The following is a 19,527-nucleotide window of genomic DNA, read 5'->3' on the forward strand; positions in this document are numbered from 1 at the left end:
TGCAAGTGAAGCAAGCCATGCATAGCACAAGTAAAGATCATGAAGACACAGACACTTCACAGACTGTGATACAACTGTGAGCATCTCTCTGTGCAAGCATAATTCCTGCTCCTGGCCCGATAAATTTCGATGCTGCCATGCGCTTACCATGTCACGTCTTATAGGAGTGACTACAGCAACTGCCGCCACCTGAAGATGTCAAACACTGGGTTCAGTGAAATATTGTGAGAGATGTACAATGTTATCTGGCAGGACCCCTGAAAAGTTTATTTGTAACAGATCTGTCAGGAAAGCCTGCAAAGGAACAGCAACTAACCCATCCCATGTTTGAGAACAGCATTGAAGTTGTGCTGCAAAGTAGCTGGTTGTCTTGAGCAGCTAGCTCGGCAGACTAAGAGAGTGTTTCTGCTAAATACAACAGATAAGCAGTTATTAACATCTTACTTAGACAGTGAATCACTTAGTACTAGTAAGATGGATGTAGAGGAATTATGGGCAAAATTTAAGCAGATTGTAAATTGTGGTCTGGAGAGTTCGTGTCTAGCAAGTGAATAAAGGATGGAAAAGACCCGCCATGGTTTAATAACGAAATTCATAAGATGCTGAGGCAGCAGGGGCTGTTGCACTCTAGATTCAAATGGGGACACACAAATGATGACAAGATTAGATTAGATTAGATTTACTTTCATTCCAACTGATCCGTAGTGAGGAGGTCCTCCAGGATGTGGAACATGTCAGAAAAACAACAATACACAACAAATATTTACAACTAAAACAAGTAAGCTAATGTACCATTCCACGGGCCCCAAGTGGAATGATCGTCATTTTTTAATGAACACTAAGAGTCATTTTACAAATACTAATGCACTGAATTTAAAATAAAAAAGTTTTTTATTTATTTATAAGGTAATAAACATGTAATACAACTATTGCAATACTTATTTACAATTAACACATTACTGCAGTGAAATGGTGCAGAAGTTAGATCATACACACACACACACACACACACACACACACACACACAAATTTTCAATGAACACATTGTTGTTGTTGTTGTTGTTGTGGTCTTCAGTCCTGAGACTGGTTTGATGCAGCTCTCCATGCTACTCTATCCTGTGCAAGCTTCTTCATCTCCCAGTACCTACTGCAACCTACATCTTTCTGAATCTGCTTAGTGTATTCATCTCTTGGTCTCCCCCTACGATTTTTACCCTCCACGCTGCCCTCCAATACTAAATTGGTGATCCCTTGATGCCTCAGAACATGTCCTACCAACCGATCCCTTCTTCTGGTCAAGTTGTGCCACAAACTTCTCTTCTCCCCTATTCTATTCAATACCTCCTCATTAGTTACATGATCTACCCATCTAATCTTCAGCATTCTTCTGGTAGCACCACATTTCGAAAGCTTCTATTCCCTTCTTGTCCAAACTATTTACCGTCCATGTTTCACTTCCATACATGGCTACGCTCCATACAAATATTTTCAGAAATGACTTCCTGACACTTAAATCTACACTCCTGGAAATGGAAAAAAGAACACATTGACACCGATGTGTCAGACCCACCATACTTGCTCCGGACACTGCGAGAGGGCTGTACAAGCAATGATCACACGCACGGCACAGCGGACACACCAGGAACCGCGGTGTTGGCCGTCGAATGGCGCTAGCTGCGCAGCATTTGTGCACCGCCACCGTCAGTGTCAGCCAGTTTGCCGTGGCATACGGAGCTCCATCGCAGTCTTTCACACTGGTAGCATGCCGCAACAGCGTGGACGTGAACCGTATGTGCAGTTGACGGACTTTGAGCGAGGGCGTATAGTGGGCATGTGGGAGGCCGGGTGGACGTACCGCCGAATTGCTCAACACGTGGGGCGTGAGGTCTCCACAGTACATCGATGTTGTCGCCAGTGGTCGGCGGAAGGTGCACGTGCCCGTCGACCTGGGACCGGACAGCAGCGACGCACGGATGCACGCCAAGACCGTAGGATCCTACGCAGTGCCGTAGGGGACCGCACCGCCACTTCCCAGCAAATTAGGGACACTGTTGCTCCTGGGGTATCGGCGAGGACCATTCGCAACCGTCTCCATGAAGCTGGGCTACGGTCCCGCACACCGTTAGGCCGTCTTCCGCTCACGCCCCAACATCGTGCAGCCCGCCTCCAGTGGTGTCGCTACAGGCGTGAATGGAGGGACGAATGGAGACGTGTCGTCTTCAGCGATGAGAGTCGCTTCTGCCTTGGTGCCAATGATGGTCGTATGCGTGTTTGGCGCCGTGCAGGTGAGCGCCACAATCAGGACTGCATACGACTGAGGCACACAGGGCCAACACCCGGCATCATGGTGTGGGGAGCGATCTCCTACACTGGCCGTACACCACTGGTGATCGTCGAGGGGACACTGAATAGTGCACGGTACATCCAAACCGTCATCGAACCCATCGTTCTACCATTCCTAGACCGGCAAGGGAACTTGCTGTTCCAACAAGACAATGCACGTCCGCATGTATCCCGTGCCACCCAACGTGCTCTAGAAGGTGTAAGTCAACTACCCTGGCCAGCAAGATCTCCGGATCTGTCCCCCATTGAGCATGTTTGGGACTGGATGAAGCGTCGTCTCACGCGGTCTGCACGTCCAGCACGAACGCTGGTCCAACTGAGGCGCCAGGTGGAAATGGCATGGCAATCCGTTCCACAGGACTACATCCAGCATCTCTACGATCGTCTCCTTGGGAGAATAGCTGCCTGCATTGCTGCGAAAGGTGGATATACACTGTACTAGTGCCGACATTGTGCATGCTCTGTTGCCTGTGTCTATGTGCCTGTGGTTCTGTCAGTGTGATCATGTGATGTATCTGACCCCAGGAATGTGTCAATAAAGTTTCCCCTTCCTGGGACAATGAATTCACGGTGTTCTTATTTCAATTTCCAGGAGTGTATACTCGATGTTAACAAATTTCTCTTCTTCAGAAACACTTTCCTTGCCATTGCCAGTCTACATTTTATATCCTCTCTACTTCGACCATCATCAGTTATTTTGCTCCCCAAATACCAAAACTCCTTTACTACTTTAAGTGTCTCATTTCCTAATCTAATACCCTCAACATCACCCGACTTAATTCGACTACATTCCATTATCCTCGTTTTGCTTTTGTTGATGTTTATCTTATATCCTCCCTTCAAGACACTGTCCATTCCGTTCAACTGCTCTTCCAAGTCCTTTGCTGTCTCTGACAGAATTACAATGTCATCGACGAACCTCAATGTTTTTATTTCTTCTCCATGGATTTTAATACCTACTCTGAATTTTTCTTTTGTTTCCTTTACTGCTTGCTCAATATACAGATTGAATAGCATTGGGGAGAGGCTACAACCCTGTCTTACTCCCTTCCCAACCACTGCTTCTCTTTCATGCCCCTCGACTCTTATAACTGCCATCTGGTTTCTATACAAATTGTAAATAGCCTTTCGCTCCCTGTATTTTACCCCTGCCACCTTTAGAATTTGAAAGAGAGTATTACTGTCAACATTGTCAAAAGCTTTCTGTAAGTCTACAAATGCTAGGAACATAGGTTTGCCTTTCCTTAATCTTTCTTCTAAGATAAGTCGTAAGGTCAGTATTGCCTCAATATTTCTACGGAATCCAAACTGATCTTCCCCGAGGTCGGCTTCTACTAGTTTTTCCATTCGTCTGTAAAGAATTCGTGTTAGTATTTTGCAGCTGTGGCTTATTAAACTGATTGTTCGGTAATTTTGACATCTGTCCACACCTGCTTTCTTTGGGATTGGAATTATTATATTCTTCTTGAAGTCTGAGGGTATTTCGCCTGTTTCATACATCTTGCTCACCAGATGGTAGAGTTTTGTCAGGACTGGCTCTCCCAAGGCTGTCAGTAGTTCCAATGGAATGTTGTCTACTCCGGGGGCCTTGTTTCGACTCAGGTCTTTCGTGCTCTGTCAAACTCTTCACGCAGTATCGTATCTCCCATTTCATCTTCATTTACATCCTCTTCCATTTCCATAATATTGTCCTCAAGTGCATCGCCCTTGTATAGACCCTCTATATACTCCTTCCACCTTTCTGCTTTCCCTTCTTTGCTTAGAACTGGGTTTCCATCTGAGCTCTTGATGTTCATACAAGTGGTTCTCTTATCTCCAAAGGTGTCTTTAATTTTCCTGTAGGCAGTATCTATCTTACCCCTAGTGAGATAAGCCTCCACATCCTTACATTTGTCCTCTAGCCATGCCTGCTTAGCCATTTTGCACTTCCTGTCGATCTCATTTTTGAGACGTTTGTATTCCTTTTTGCCTGCTTCACTTACTGCATTTTTATATTTTCTCCTTTCATAAATTAAATTCAATATTTCTTCTGTTACCCAAGGATTTCTACTAGCCCTCTTCTTTTTACCTACTTGATCCTCTGCTGCCTTCACTACTTCATCCCTCAAAGCTACCCATTCTTCTTCTACTGTATTTCTTTCCCCCATTCCTGTCAATTGTTCCCTTATGCTGTTCCCTTATGCTCTCCCTGAAAGTCTCTACAACCTCTGGTTCTTTCAGTTTATCCAGGTCCCATCTCCTTAAATTCCCACCTTTTTGCAGTTTCTTCAGTTTTAATCTACAGGTCATAACCAATAAATTGTGGTCAGAGTCCACATCTGCCCCTGGAAATGTCTTACAATTTAAAACCTGGTTCCTGTATCTCTGTCTTACCATTATATAATCTATCTGATACCTTTTAGTATCTGCAGGGTTCTTCCATGTATACAACCTTCTATCATGATTCTTAAACCAAGTCTTAGCTATGATTAAGTTGTGCTCTGTGCAAAATTCTACCAGGCGGCTTCCTCTTTCATTTCTTAGCCCCAATCCATATTCACCTACTATGTTTCCTTCTCTCCCTTTTCCTACACTCAAATTCCAGTCACCCATGACTATTATATTTTCGTCTCCCTTCACTACCTGAATAATTTCTTTTATCTCATCATACATTTCATCGATTTCTTCATCATCTGCAGAGCTAGTTGGCATATAAACTTGTACTACTGTAGTAGGTGTGGGCTTCGTATCTATCTTGGCCACAATAATGCGTTCACTATGCTGTTTGTAGTAGCTTACCCGCATTCCTATTTTCCTATTCATTATTAAACCTACTCCTGCATTACCCCTATTTGACTTTGTGTTTATAACCCTGTAGTCACCTGACCTGAAGTCTTGTTCCTCCTGCCACCGAACTTCACTAATTCCCACTATATCTAACTTTAACCTATCCATTTCCCTTTTTAAATTTTCTAACCTACCTGCCCGATTAAGGGATCTGACATTCCACGCTCCGATCCGCAGATCGCCAATTTTTTTTCGCCTGATAACGACATCCTCTTGAGTAGTCCCCGCCCGGAGATCCGAATGGGGGACTATTTTACCTCCGGAATATTTTACCCAAGAGGACGCCATCATCATTTAATCATACAGTAAAGCTGCATGCCCTCGGGAAAAATTACGGCCGTAGTTTCCCCTTGCTTTCAGCCGTTCGCAGTACCAGCACAGCAAGGCCGTTTTGGTTATTGTTACAAGGCCAGATCAGTCAATCATCCAGACTGTTGCCCTTGCAACTACTGAAAAGGCTGCTGCCCCTCTTCAGTAATGAACACATTACTGCACTGAAATTGTGCAGAAGTTATGTTATACTTATATACAAATCAGTTGGTTTTACTAAGAAATTCATCAATTGAGTAGAAGGAGTTGGCCACCAATAAATCCTTTAGGCTTCTCTTAAACTGAATTTCATTGGTTGTTATGCTTTTTATGGCTGCTGGCAAGTTATTGAAAATGTGTGTTCCTGAATAATGCACACCTTTTTGTACAAGACTAAGTGACTTTAAATCCTTGTGAAGATTATTCTTATTTCTAGTATTGATTCCATGAATTGAGCTGTTGGTTTGAAAAAGTGATATATTTTTAATGACAAATTTCATTAAGGAATAAATATATTGGGAAGCAGTAGTTAGTATCCCTAGTTCCCTAAACAGGCTTCTGCAGGATGTTCTTGAGTTCACACCACATATAACTCTTACTGCACGTTTTTGTGCCCGGAAAACTTTAGCTTGGTTTGATGAATTACCCCAAAAAATAATCCCATATGACATTATGGAATGAAAGTAAACATAGTATGGCAGCTTTTTCATTTTTATAACCCCTATGTCTGACAAAATTCGCATTGCAAACAGATTTGTTAAGACGCTTCAGCAGTTCTGTGGTGTGCTCCTCCCAGTTGAATTTATTGTCAAGCTGTAATCCCAAGAATTTAACACTGTCCACTTCTTCTATATTCTTGTCATCATATGTTAGACATATACTCTTGGGACACCCCTCACAAGTTCTGAACTGCATGTAGTTTGTTTTTTCGAAGTTTAGTGACAAAGAATTGGCTAGGAACCAGTGATTAATGTCCACAAATATTTTATTGGCTGATCTTTCTAAGACTACACTTGATTTGCTATTTATTGCAATGTTTGTATCATCGGCAAACAAAACAAACTTGGCATCTGGTAATGTTACTGATGAAAGGCCATTGATATACACAAGAAAAAGGGCCCCAAAATGGAACCTTGTGGGACCCCACATGTAATTAGTTCCCAGTTGGATGATGCCTGATAGCTTGATACATGTCTCTTTCCTAATAACACCCTTTGTTTCCTGCCAGAGATATAAGATTTGAACCATTTTGCAGCATTTCCTGTTACACTATAATATTCTAGTTTACTTAAGAGGATATTGTGATTTACACAGTCAAATGCCTTTGACAGATCACAAAATATACCAGTTGCCTGCAATTTTTTGTCTAATGAATTAAGCACATTTTCACTGTAAGTGTAGATAGCCTTCTCAATATCAGAACCTTTTAGAAATCCAAGCTGTGACTTTGACAGTATGTTATTCGAGATAAGATGGTTATAAAGACGACTGTACATTACTTTCTCGAAAATTTTTGAGAATGCTGGCAACAGTGAAATTGGACAGAAATTTGATGCTATTTCTTTATCTCCTTTCTTAAACAGTGGCTTAACTTCAGCATATTTCAGCCACTCAGGAAATATTCCACTGATAAACGACTGGTTACACAGATAGCTTAATATGTTACTTAGCTCAGAATCACATTCTTTAATTAACTTTGTTGATATTTCATCATACCCACTAGATGTTTTTGATTTTAAAGATTTTATGATGGACATTATTTCTGTTGGGGTAGTGAGGATCAAATTCATATTATGGAAGTTACTTGATATGTCTGGTCTAAGGTAATCCATAGCAGCATCTACCGAACCTGACAACCCCATCTTTTCAGTAACAGTTATAAAATGTTTGTTAAAAAGTTCTGCAGCACTATACACATCTGTCACCAATGTATCATTTACTCTTAATGCTATTTGTTCCTCTTCATGTCTGGTTCTACCGGTCTCCTCCTTCACTATATCCCATATTGTCTTTATTTTGTTATCTGATATATCTTTTCCTTGTAATATATTTGCTTTGACATCCGTATTACAGTCTTTAATATTTTGCAGTATTTCTTATAATGTGCTATAGCATCAACATTGGAAATGTTTCGGATTGACAGATACAGTTTTCTTTTTGTTTTACAAGATACCCCTATTCCTTGAGTAATCCATGGCTTCTTTGTAGACTTTGCTCTAACCTTGGTAAGTTTTGGGGGAAAGCAGTGTTCGAATAAGGTAAGCACTTGATTAGCAAAAATGTTATATTTTTCATTCATGCCATGAGCACTGTAAACATCAGTCCAGTGAATGTCTCTGAGGAGTGTCCTAAAATAATCAATTTTTGGCTTACTGATTACCTTCTTGAGCTCAGATTTAACAGATTTTATATCCTGTTCAGTATTAACATTTAACAGAAGGAACTGCATGTCATGGTCTGAGAGGCCATTGACTATTGGTTTTGTAATATAATTTTGTTCATTTGACTTTTCTATAAAGATATTATCAATGGCTGTTTGTGAGCAAGTGGCTATCCTAGTGGGGAACTTTACAGTGGGAATTAAGTTGAATGATAGTGTTACTAACTCAAATAAGTTCTTATTGGGAGAGTCTTTAAGGAAATCTACATTGAAATCACCAGCAACCACTATTTCTTTGTTTTTGGTTGTTAAATGGGCCAGTACAGCTTCAAGGTGGTTTACAAACAGATTAAAGTTACCTGCAGGTGTTCGATATACACTTAATATTATGAAGGATTTTTTGTGAAATTCTAATTCTGTTGCACATGCTTCCATAAGCTGTTCTAGGCAAAATTTATGAATGTCTATGTTCTTAAATTTATGACAGTTCCTGATGAATGTGGCAACTCCTCCTTTCTCCATTTCTGATCTACAAAAGTGAGATGCTAACCTAAACCCTGTAACACTTAAAAGTTCTATACCAGTGGTCACATGCTGTTCAGAGAGGCAGATTATGTCAGCTGGGTTTGAAGACTAATTCATCTATGCAGATAGTTAATTCGTTAATTTTATTTCTCAGTCCTCGAATATTTTGATGCAATAAAGATAGCTGACATTTCACATTGACTGAGTTAAAATTGGGTGGAGTTAAAATATCTGCTGACATTTGAAAATTCTTAACCAATGGCTGTTTATGCTGATGTAATAAGCTGGAATTATGTTTTTTGATTTCTTTCTCAAACTGAAGGTTTGTCTCAGTTCTAACCTCTCTTAAAATTTGCTTTCTTTCTGTCCTCCCTACCCTAAAAAAGGGTCTTTTCTGAATCCTATAACCACTGGTATTTTACCACTCGTGACAGTGCTTCCCCCATTTAACTTTTCTGCTATTTCCCCAGCCAATTTATCCTTCCCCTTCCTGTTGAGGTGAAGGCCATGCCTCGTATAATCCCACCTACTGAGAGAATCAACATGAACCACACCAATATGTGACCCCGCACCCGACATGAGCAGCCGTTTCAGCTCCAGATTAACTCTCTTGACAGAAGAGTTCAAATGAGGTCGGTCATGGCGCCCAAGAACAGATACAAACTCAACACTTGTATGCCTCGATGCTGATGCAATCTTCGCCAGGTCACACTCTATACTGTACCCAGGATCTCTGTCAATACTGTTACCTGCCCCACCCACTATAACCACGGTGTCTTCCTTAGTGAAATCTTTGCAAAGTGATCCTAAATCCTCTGTCACCTGCTCCAGACTAGCACTAGGTTTAAAAGGTTAATAGAGCTTCATATGTCTGTGAAAAGATCTACGTGCGAAGCATACAACTACTACCATCGTCACGCCTTAGCAAAAGATCTGGCAGAGAACCCGAGGTAATTCGAGTCATACGTCAAATTGCTAAGCAGGTCTAAGGCTTCCATTCAGTCCCTTGTTGACCAGTCTGGTCTGGCAGTTGAAGATAGCAAAATGAAAGCCTAAGTTTTAAATTTCACATTCAAGAAATCATTCGTACACGAGAACTTTACAAACATACCATCATTTGACCATTGGCCAAACTCCCATATGGATGAAATAGACAGAAGCATACCTGGCATAGAGAAGAAACTTAAATATTTGAAAACAAATAAATCACCAGATCTGGATGGAATCCCAGTCCAATTTTACAAAAGAGTACTCTACGGCATCGGCCCCTTACCTATATTGCATTTATCGTGAATCTCTCGACCGGCACAGAGTCCAAGCAACTGGAAAGAAGTGCAAGTGACTCCAGTAAAGGTAAAAGAATGGACCCACAAAATTACAGACCAACATCCCTAACTTGTGTTTGCTGCAGAATCCTTGAACACATTTTCAGTTCAAATATAATCAATCTTGAGGCTAAGCAGTTGATGTCCACAAATCAGCACAGTTTTAGAAAGCATCGCTTGTGCTAAACTCAACTTGCCCTTTTCTCACATAATATACTGAGAACTATGGATGAAGGGCGACAGCCAGACTCCATACTTCTAGATTTCCAGAAAGCATTTGACAAAATGCCCCATCGTATGCTGTTAACGGAGGTAAGAGAATATGGAATAAGTTCAAAGATATGTGACTGGCTCATAGACTTCTTAAATAATAGGACCCCGTATGTTGTCCTTGATGGCACGTGTTCATTAGAGACCCGAGCATTGTGAGGAGTGCCCTAGAGAACCACTGTTGTTCTGTATATACACAGATGATTTGGCAGACAGAGTGGGCAGCAGTCTGTGGTTGTCTGCTGACGATGCTGTGGTGTATAGTAATAAGCTGTCAAAGTTGAGTGACTGTAGGAAAATACAAGATGACTTAGACAAAATTCCCAATAGGTGTGACGAATGGCAGCTAGTCCTAAATGTGGAAAGATGTGCGAATGAGTAGGAAGAACAAACTTGTAATGATCAGATACAGTATTACTAGTGTCCAGCTTGACACAGTCAAGGCATTTAAATATCTGGGCGGAACGTTGCAAAGCAAAATGAGGTGGAAGAAGCATGTGAAAACTGTGGTAGAGAAGGCAAATGGTTGACTTCGGCTTATTGGGAAAATTTTAGGAAAGAGTGACTCACTTGCAAAGGAGACTGCATACAGGACGCTAGTGCGACCTATTCTCGAGTACTGCTCTACGGTTCGGGATCCGTACCAGGTTGGATTGGAGGAAGACTTTCGAGCAAATCGCAGGGGGACTGCTAGATTTGTTACCGGTAGGTTCGAACAACACGTAAGTGTTACAGAGCTGCTTCGGGAACTCACGTGGGAATTCCTGGAGGGAAGGCTCGGGGAAACACTATTGATAAATTTAGGGAATCGGCATTTGAAGCTGACTACTGAACAGTTTTGCACCCGCCAACATACATCGCATTTAAGGACCACGAAGATTAAATTAGGGCTCAAACGGAGATGTATAGACAGTCATTTTTCCCTCACTCTACTTGCGAGTGGAACAGGAGGGGAAATGATAGGTTGTGGTATGGGTACCCTCTGCCACATACCTTATGGTGGCTTGTGGAGTACCTATTTGGATGCAGATGTAAGACTACAAAACAGTAAACAAATAACTTTAAACTAAGCTTCCCGATTCTCTTTTAATTTATTGGCCTAATACGTGACAAGTACTACTTGTTGTCTTTAGGCACTGGACTGATTAATAACCAAAAAGAGATATCTATTATGACAAGAGAAAAACTTGGTATAAAATTTTCTGTTTCTTTGAAATTTTTTGGAGTTGTCACCAACAAATTAAGCAACAGCCTTAATTTTTTATATATACAGACAACATACCCTCCTATTAAAAGACAGAACTAGTGTTACTGCAAAAAAAAAAAAAAAAAAAAAAAAAAAAAAAGTATGCTTATTCAGCCAGATATGCACTGCAATATACAATGAAATTGAGGAACAGTTGTTTTTGAACAAGGATGCTGTTGCAAAAGTTTATAAAGAGTAAAAAGTAAGTTTACAATTAATGATAAACTAGTACAAGTTTTTTTGAATGATTTCATGTTGCCTTCAGCTGCCCTTCTCTTTATTTCATGTACAATTGTACAATCTCAGCCTTACGCCATTTTCAAGTATCTAAAACAGAAGTATTATACATTAGTGCCACTTATGATTTTGATTTAGGAACTATTCATATCTGTAGATATCCTATGTGCATTATAGCTTACTTTATGGATGATTTTTAGTAGTAAATTATGCCATGTATGTTGTTGCCCCTATGACTCCGTGTTACTACTAAAAAAAAATCATCCATAAAACATAGGAAAATCCAGGATAGAATGTAACAATATAATGAAAAGGATAGTTGCTACTCACCATATAGTGGAGTTGCTAAGTCGTAGAAGTTAAAAAAGTGTTGCAAGAAGAAAACAGTGCTATGAAGATTAAAATCAAGGATTCACAAGCACAAGTACCTCATAATGAGCAAAATGCAGTGAAAAACCGTAACCATGTTTCGTGTGAAAACTCGCAATCTGTTAGGCCTCAAACAACTGCCATAAAAGGAAATAAAATTCTTGTTTTAAGCAACAGACATGGCAGAAACTGTGGGAGTATACTACAAGATGAATTAGGCAAAACATTCAGTGTGCAAAGTATTATAAAACCTGGTGTGCCAATTAAAGAAGTTGTGAAAAACGCAGACAAATTAACTGATAACTTCTCCGTCAACTAAACCTCTGGAAGAATTGCAGAGGAACATGAAAGATCCTTTTGGAATACATACTTAAACTCATGCAAAAAAACAAATGTAATAATTCATCCAATACCACTTAGACATGATGCACAAGGTCTAAATGGAAAAATCAAAGCTGCAAACTGCATTATGTTACAAAAAATCAACACTGCCACAGGCGTGTGTAGGAAGAGGTTATCTGTGAATTTCGAAATCGAACGCCTGAAAAGAAATGAATATACAACTAGTGGCTTACATGTAAAAAGCATATGCAAACGGACAATCAGATAGAAAGTGCCAGTCTCGAAGTGAAAGTGCCAAAAAACTGTTATGGACCATTTTATAACAAAAAATAAGCCCAATGAAAGTCATAACAACACACTTACTAGGTCGATTTCAAGCCATCAAATGTAGCAACAAGGCAGTCGTTAATGGACAGATGGGTGAAAAAGGACGGAAAAAAGTGAAAGTTGGGAACATTTTGACAGAAGAAAGGCAGGAACCCACAAACGGTGAACCAGCAAGCCACACAGTAAACACCATGAATACCATCCCTGGAAAACATGAGGATTTTTTACCACTAAGTACACCAGCTCAAGCAAAGTGGTCAAGCAAGAAATGATTCCCTCCCTGTTCCTAATTTTAAATTACTCCATCAAAATGTTCAGTGGCTCCCAAATAAACTAAATGAAATAGAAATAATATTAAATGACCTAAATGATATTTCTGTACTATCCTTTACAGAACACTGGCTCAGACATTATATGTTAGAGCAAACGTACCTTCCTCAGTTCAAACTTGCAAGCATGTTTTTAGGAAAATATCGAGTCATGGGGGTACTTGTATATATGTTAAAGAAAATATTGAATTCAATACTGTAACTAAAGATCATAAACTGTCCTGTAAAAAAGATATAGACTCTCTATTGCTGAACTACCAAGGCAAAATACACTTATTATTTGTGTATACAGGTCACCAGATAGAGACAAAAAAGTGTTTTACAATCACATGGAGGAACTCTTGGAAGAAATTCTCTCTCCCAAGAAAAATATAATTATATGTGGTGACTTTAATATTGATTTCTCGAAATCCAATAAATTCAGAGATTACATTATAAATTTACTACAAACGTTCAACATCAGTTCTACGGTAACTGAACCAACTCGAGAAACACCTACCTCCGCATCTATTATTGATCAGATCTTGATAAATACATGCAAATATGCCTATAACACACAAGTCGTAAACATGGGTTTTAGCGATCACTATGCTCAAATTCTTGCAATGAATGTTTCAGGACACCAAATTCCCAGTTGAATACAACACACTGTAAGGAATTTTAGTATAAAAAATGAGGAATATTTTTGTTCTCTCCTAGAGGGTGAAAGATGTATATGACTGTAATGAGACCAATGAGAAATATGATAAGTTTATGGCTACATTCAAACATTTTTTTGAAATGGCTTTTCCTTAAATAAAAAAAAAGAGATTGTATGAGTACTCCAAGCATAATACCAGTCCTGACTTTACTGCATATTTCAAAAGATACAAAAGAATACTAACACGAGTTATTTCAAAAGCAAAAAACCTGGAAAATGACAAAAAATTGTGTGATTCCAAGAATAAAACTAAAGCAACCTGGCAAATTATAAGGAAATAAATGGGTATCATGCCAATTAATCACAGTAATATACAGCTGATTATGAACAAAAATAAACTAACTGACCCCAAACATGTTGCTAGTGCTTCCAACGATAATTTCCCAAATACAGCACAGCAGTTAATAAATACACACCATGACAAACAGATCAAAAAATTCATTCAAACACATTATTCCTGTATCCAGCAACACCTGAGGAACTGTCAAGAATCCTAAAAGAATTACCTAATAAATATTCAGTGGGTGTTGATGAGATACCAGATGCTATTATCAAAGCTAGTGCTACATTTATTGTGGAACCACTAACAGACATCGTAAATTCATCTTTTGAGAGTGGTGTATTTCCAAATAACCTAAAAACTGCAAAAGTAACACCTTTGCATAAGAAGGGTGCAAAAAGTGATATTGCTAATTACAGATCAGTTTCAGTTTTGTCGGGCTTCAGCAAAATTATGGAAAAAATGTTCCTTAGAAGATTAAAAGTTTTCTTCAATAAAGAGAGGCTGATAAGTGACTCCCAACATGGGTTCAGAGCTGGAAAGTCAACTCAGTCAGCAATTTTTGCCTTCTTAAATGAAGTACTAAAAGCAGTGGATAATAAACAACATGTATCTGGAATCCAGAATGAGATTTTTACTCTGCAGCGGAGTGTGCGCTGATGTGAAACTTCCTGGCAGATTAAAACTGTGTGCCCAAACGAGACTCGAACTCGGGACCTTTGCCTTTCGCGGGCAAGTGCTCTACCATCTGAGCTACCGAAGCACGACTCACGCCCGGTACTCACAGCTTTACTTCAGCCAGTATCCGTCTCCTACCTTCCAAACTTTACAGAAGCTCTCCTGCGAACCTTGCAGAACTAGCACTGCCAGGAAATTTCATGTCAGCGCACACTCCGCTGAAGAGTGATAATCTCATTCTGGAAACATCCCCCTGGCTGTGGCTAAGCCATGTCTCCGCAGTATCCTTTCCTTCAGGAGTGCTAGTTCTGCAAGGTTCGCAGGAGAGCTTCTGTAAAGTTTGGAAGGTAGGAGACGAGGTACTGGCAGAGGTAAAGCTGTGGGTACCGGGCGTGACTCATGCTTCGGTAGCTCAGATGGTAGAGCACTTGCCCGCAAATGGCAAAGGTCCCGAGTTCGAGTTTTGTATCTGGAATATTTATGGATCTAAGTAAAGCATTTGATGTAACTGATCATGGCATTCTCTTGTGTAAATTAAGGGGAGTCGGAGGTGGTCAAATCCAAAAAAATTACGATTTTTTTTTTTTTCTTTTTTTTTTTTTTTTTGCTACCGAAAATTAATTGGAACATTCCTCTTTAATGTAAACTTTGAATTATTGTTCTACTCGCCCTAGAAGTTGAGTTATTACCATTTTTCCCCACGCCTGCAGAGGAAATGGGCGGCCGCTGAATGCATCTAACACCCTCTCGTGACTTCCTGGCTAACTGCTTGGGATTTTCTCGGCCTGTTACGCATACAGCGCCTTATGTTACGCATACAGCGAGTGTGCAAGGGTTGGCTACATTGTTTTCTGTGACAAATATTACCCGTATTTCCTTACAGCTTACTCCTACTTTCCTCAGAATTTCGAACATCTTGCTCCATTTAATATTGTCGTACACTTTTGTTCTGGTTACGATGCCACGTTTTAGTAACCGTGTATATAAGAAAAGGAAGAACGTAGGGAAAAGAAAATTAACACTAATACCAAGTTGCGATACTACAATGAATAAGAGCGCGGAACATCGTCTCTCTGCTGTTTACCGTTTCGAATTAGTTCAGTGTTGCGCCTGTTGTTGGTAGTATTATACTTCTTGTGTAAAGCGGGTAATATGCAGTATGTACAAGAATCAGGAGGGAACAATAAAACCAATTTTTCATGACTTAGCACAGCCAGAATTGTTACACAAATGCCTACACGGAAAGACGCAGAATCCTAATGAGAGTGTAAACAATTTGATTTGGAAAGTGATTCTGAAAAGAGTGTTTGTAAGCATAAAAACACTACACTTTGGCATTTATGATGCAATAGCAACCTACAACCAAGGGAACAGTGTGAAGTGTGAGGTTCTGAAGGCATTAGGATTTACAGCTGGGGTGAACACTGTACGAGCACTAAGAAATATTGACAGAGAAAGGATAAGAGGAGCAGAAAGAAGAGAAAGTCATATGAAGTATGATGGAACAACAGGCCAGAAAAGAAGACAGAAGAGAAAGCTTTTGGAGGATGAAGAAGAAGACTCTGATAATCCATCCTATAGTGCAGGAATGTATTGAGAAACTTTGATAGCCATTTCCCGTAAATTAGAATTTTTCGAATATAAGGAACATTTTCTCAAAATCCACTCAAGCTAGAGAGATGAAATTTTTATACAGCACTCCTAGTGGTCAAACTTACATTGTAACACAGCCATTTGGCAATATGTTCAGTAGTTTCATTTCAGTTTAATTATAAAGCAATTATTTGTAAAAAAAATTTGGGTCATTAATAAAAAAAATAATTGGAAGGAAACTAGAAAAGATACTCCAAAATCCCTCTGTCATAACTGCAATACTAAACCACTCTATATGTAAAAAAAAATTCAAATTTTTCTATTTGGTAGTTTACTCATAAATGTTCCTCAAACTTAGTGATTTTAACATGGGCAGCACAGGCACCTCCGACTCCCCTTAAGTAATTATGGAATTATGAAGCCAGTCTGAAAAGTGGATCCAGCCGTATCTCAGTAATTGTTGGCAGATTACAGAAATAAAACACAAAGATTGTGAAAAAAAAAAAAATTTCTAGTTTTTACAGTGATGAGCAGAAAATAAAGTATGGAGTCCCACAAGGGTCAGTTCTAGGACCTGTCCTATTTCTGCTGTATGTAAATGACTTGGCTAGTAAATACATTATGGAACCACTATACTGTTTGCAGAGGACACTAATATTCTAATTAAATCACAGAATGAGGAAAATCTAAAGGAGCCTGCAGTATGAATTAAGCGTACCTTAACACACTGGTCCGAGAGCAATAGACTCATCATAAATTTCTGAAAAAACTATGGCAGTTAACTTTCATACCATACAAAACCTCCATCCTGCAAACCCTGTTTTCACTATCGAAGGAAAAAATGTGTTGAAGGTCAGTCATACAAAATTTCCTGGTGTACATGTTCAGGCAGATCTGAAGTGGGAGGTACACCTAAACAATTTAAATAAGAGACTGAATTCACTAGCATATGCTGTTAGGATCGTCACTCAAAATACAAGTTGCTCATCGGTGCTGACAATGTATCATTGCAGTATGCAGTCGCTACTTATGTACGGAATAATTTTTTGGGGGAATTCCACAAATACTACAAAGCATTTAAAATACAGAAAAAGATTATCAGGGTTATAAAAAAAGCTAAATGTAAGGATTCCTGTAGACTCCTTTTTAAAACTCTGAAAATATTGCCACTGCCTTACTCGTATATATACGAAATACTAATTTTCACAAAAGGGAGCATCTTAAAAAAAGAAAATCTCTTCACACACAACTATGATATACACACAAATGAAACTAGATAGAAGATGAACCTACACAGGAACACAGTAAATACAAACTTATACAAATGAGGAATGTATCATTCTGGAGCTATGTTATATAACCATACGCCTTCTTACCTAAAATGCATACCAACATTAAATGCATTTAAAATAAAGTTAAAACAGTTCTTGGTTGACCACTGCTTCTATTCTTTGTCTGAGTTTATGGAACATCATAATAAGTAAAAACTTCATTTGCCAAATGTCACTAATTGTCAATTCATAATATAGTTTACATTGAGCTTATCATGTCATCTCACTTAATAACTGCTATTATCACATGTAGAAGCAATGTAGTACACCAACCTACATTATTATGCATTTTTATTATGTCAACAATGTAGTCAAAATAACTACTGTATTGTAAACTAACTAGGTTTACCACTGTCCTATATCACATGTACAAACAATGTACAAAACTGATTCTTGGACCAATAAATAAATAAATATAGGCACAACAAAAATATTGTCACAGAATAAGCTGTTGGCCAACAAGGTGTTTGTGAAAAATAGATCTCTCTCTCTCTCACACACACACACACACACACACACACACACACACACACACACACACACACACAAACGCGCGCGCACTCGCAAATACAACTCACATGCACATAACCACAGTCTGTGGCTGCTGAAGCCAGACTAGGCTCAGTCCGGCTCCAGCTGCTACAGACTGTGGTCATGTGTGTGTGAGTTGTGTTTGCATGACAGTCTGTGTATGTCTGTCATTTATTTTTGACAAAGGCCTTGTTGGATGAAAGCTTATTTTGTGACAGTTATTTTGTAGTGACTTAGACTTGTTAGTGTCTTGGGGACAGTAGGTACCTTGAAATGGCAGTGGGCTGGCCATGTCGCAAGAAGAAAAGACAACAGATGGAAAAAAAAGCTAGTACTGGAGTGGAGTCCCAGAGAGCACCGGAGGCCTAGAGGAAGACCACCAGACAGATGGGACAAAGACGTCAAGAAGATTGCTGGTAAAACCTGGCATAGAACTGCCCAAGACCGTCCCACTTGGAAAAGACTGCTGAAAGCCTACCTGAAATCACGACTCAAAGAGGCCACATCATTTAATGATTGAATTGGCTGATGATGATGATGATCTGTGACTTAGCATCTATTCTTCACATAACATTGTTACAAATCATCCATAAAGTAAGTTATCACGTGCTTAGTATATCTACAGATATGACTTGTTCCTAAATCAAAATCACAAGTGTTACTATTATATCCTATGTATAATGCTTCCGTTTTCGATACTTGAAAATTGTCTAAGGCCGAAATTGTACATGAAATGAAGAGAATGGCAGCTAAAGGCAACACAAAATCATTCAAAAAATTCATCACAGCTGCAGGCCCTATTGCATTGAAAATTATAGTACAAGCTCTTTACAGCACTTGCAAATGCTCAAAAATATATAATCATACACACCATTACTGACACAGTCAATGAAAAATTATGTGAAAATGACATGAGTAGTAAAATATTAGAATCCACAATTTTGAATTGGAACTATCTGGCACATGCGGTCTCTCACAAAGAAAAATTTGGAAATCAGCTTTTGTATGTAAACAAACATGTGAATTGTGTAAGTCTCTCAAAGGCAGCAGCAACACAGTTGGAAAAGAATGTATTCACTAACTTTATGCTTTGCCTCATTGTGAACAGCAGTATTAAAATGGGTGATAGCAACTCTTGAGTTTTCTGGAACAAAAGTTTAGGTAGCTCATATACATTTCTTTCTTTTTTCTCATTCTACATCATCTCCTTAATTTCTTACAATGCTAATGATAAAATAGGGTTTCTTAGTATTCTTTTATTCCTTTTATATGTTGCTGCTATCAGTGTCCACAGAATACACTTTGAGAGACTAAAAATAAATGTTACCATCTTTGTGTTATCTGTTAGTGACACTGTGATCTATATGATGAACAAATGCAGTGTTTTACCCATCTTGCAACAACCACCACTTCTTCATTTATGTTCATAACATTTTGGTGTTTGTAACCTTTTTCTTCTTCCTGAAATGTTTCTGCTTATGCGGGTCATTCACAGAGGATCTTTCCAGCTTCTCCTTTCGCCCACAGTCTATCAATGAGCATCTCCTCACATTGCATCCTCTGGGCTTCACATCATCCTTCACCAG

At 39.2% G+C, this 19,527-nt stretch overlaps 1 protein-coding gene across 1 annotated transcript in view; it reads left to right on the forward strand.

Annotated features, from left to right (window-relative positions):
* Positions 1-19,527, forward strand: part of LOC126100721 (fatty acyl-CoA reductase 1-like) — a 175,131-nt gene that overhangs the window by 152,271 nt on the left and 3,333 nt on the right. The gene's annotated exons all lie outside the window — the stretch shown is intronic.

The sequence above is a fragment of the Schistocerca cancellata genome, chromosome 9 (genome assembly GCF_023864275.1).
Source record: "Schistocerca cancellata isolate TAMUIC-IGC-003103 chromosome 9, iqSchCanc2.1, whole genome shotgun sequence".
NCBI lineage: Eukaryota > Metazoa > Arthropoda > Insecta > Orthoptera > Acrididae > Schistocerca > Schistocerca cancellata.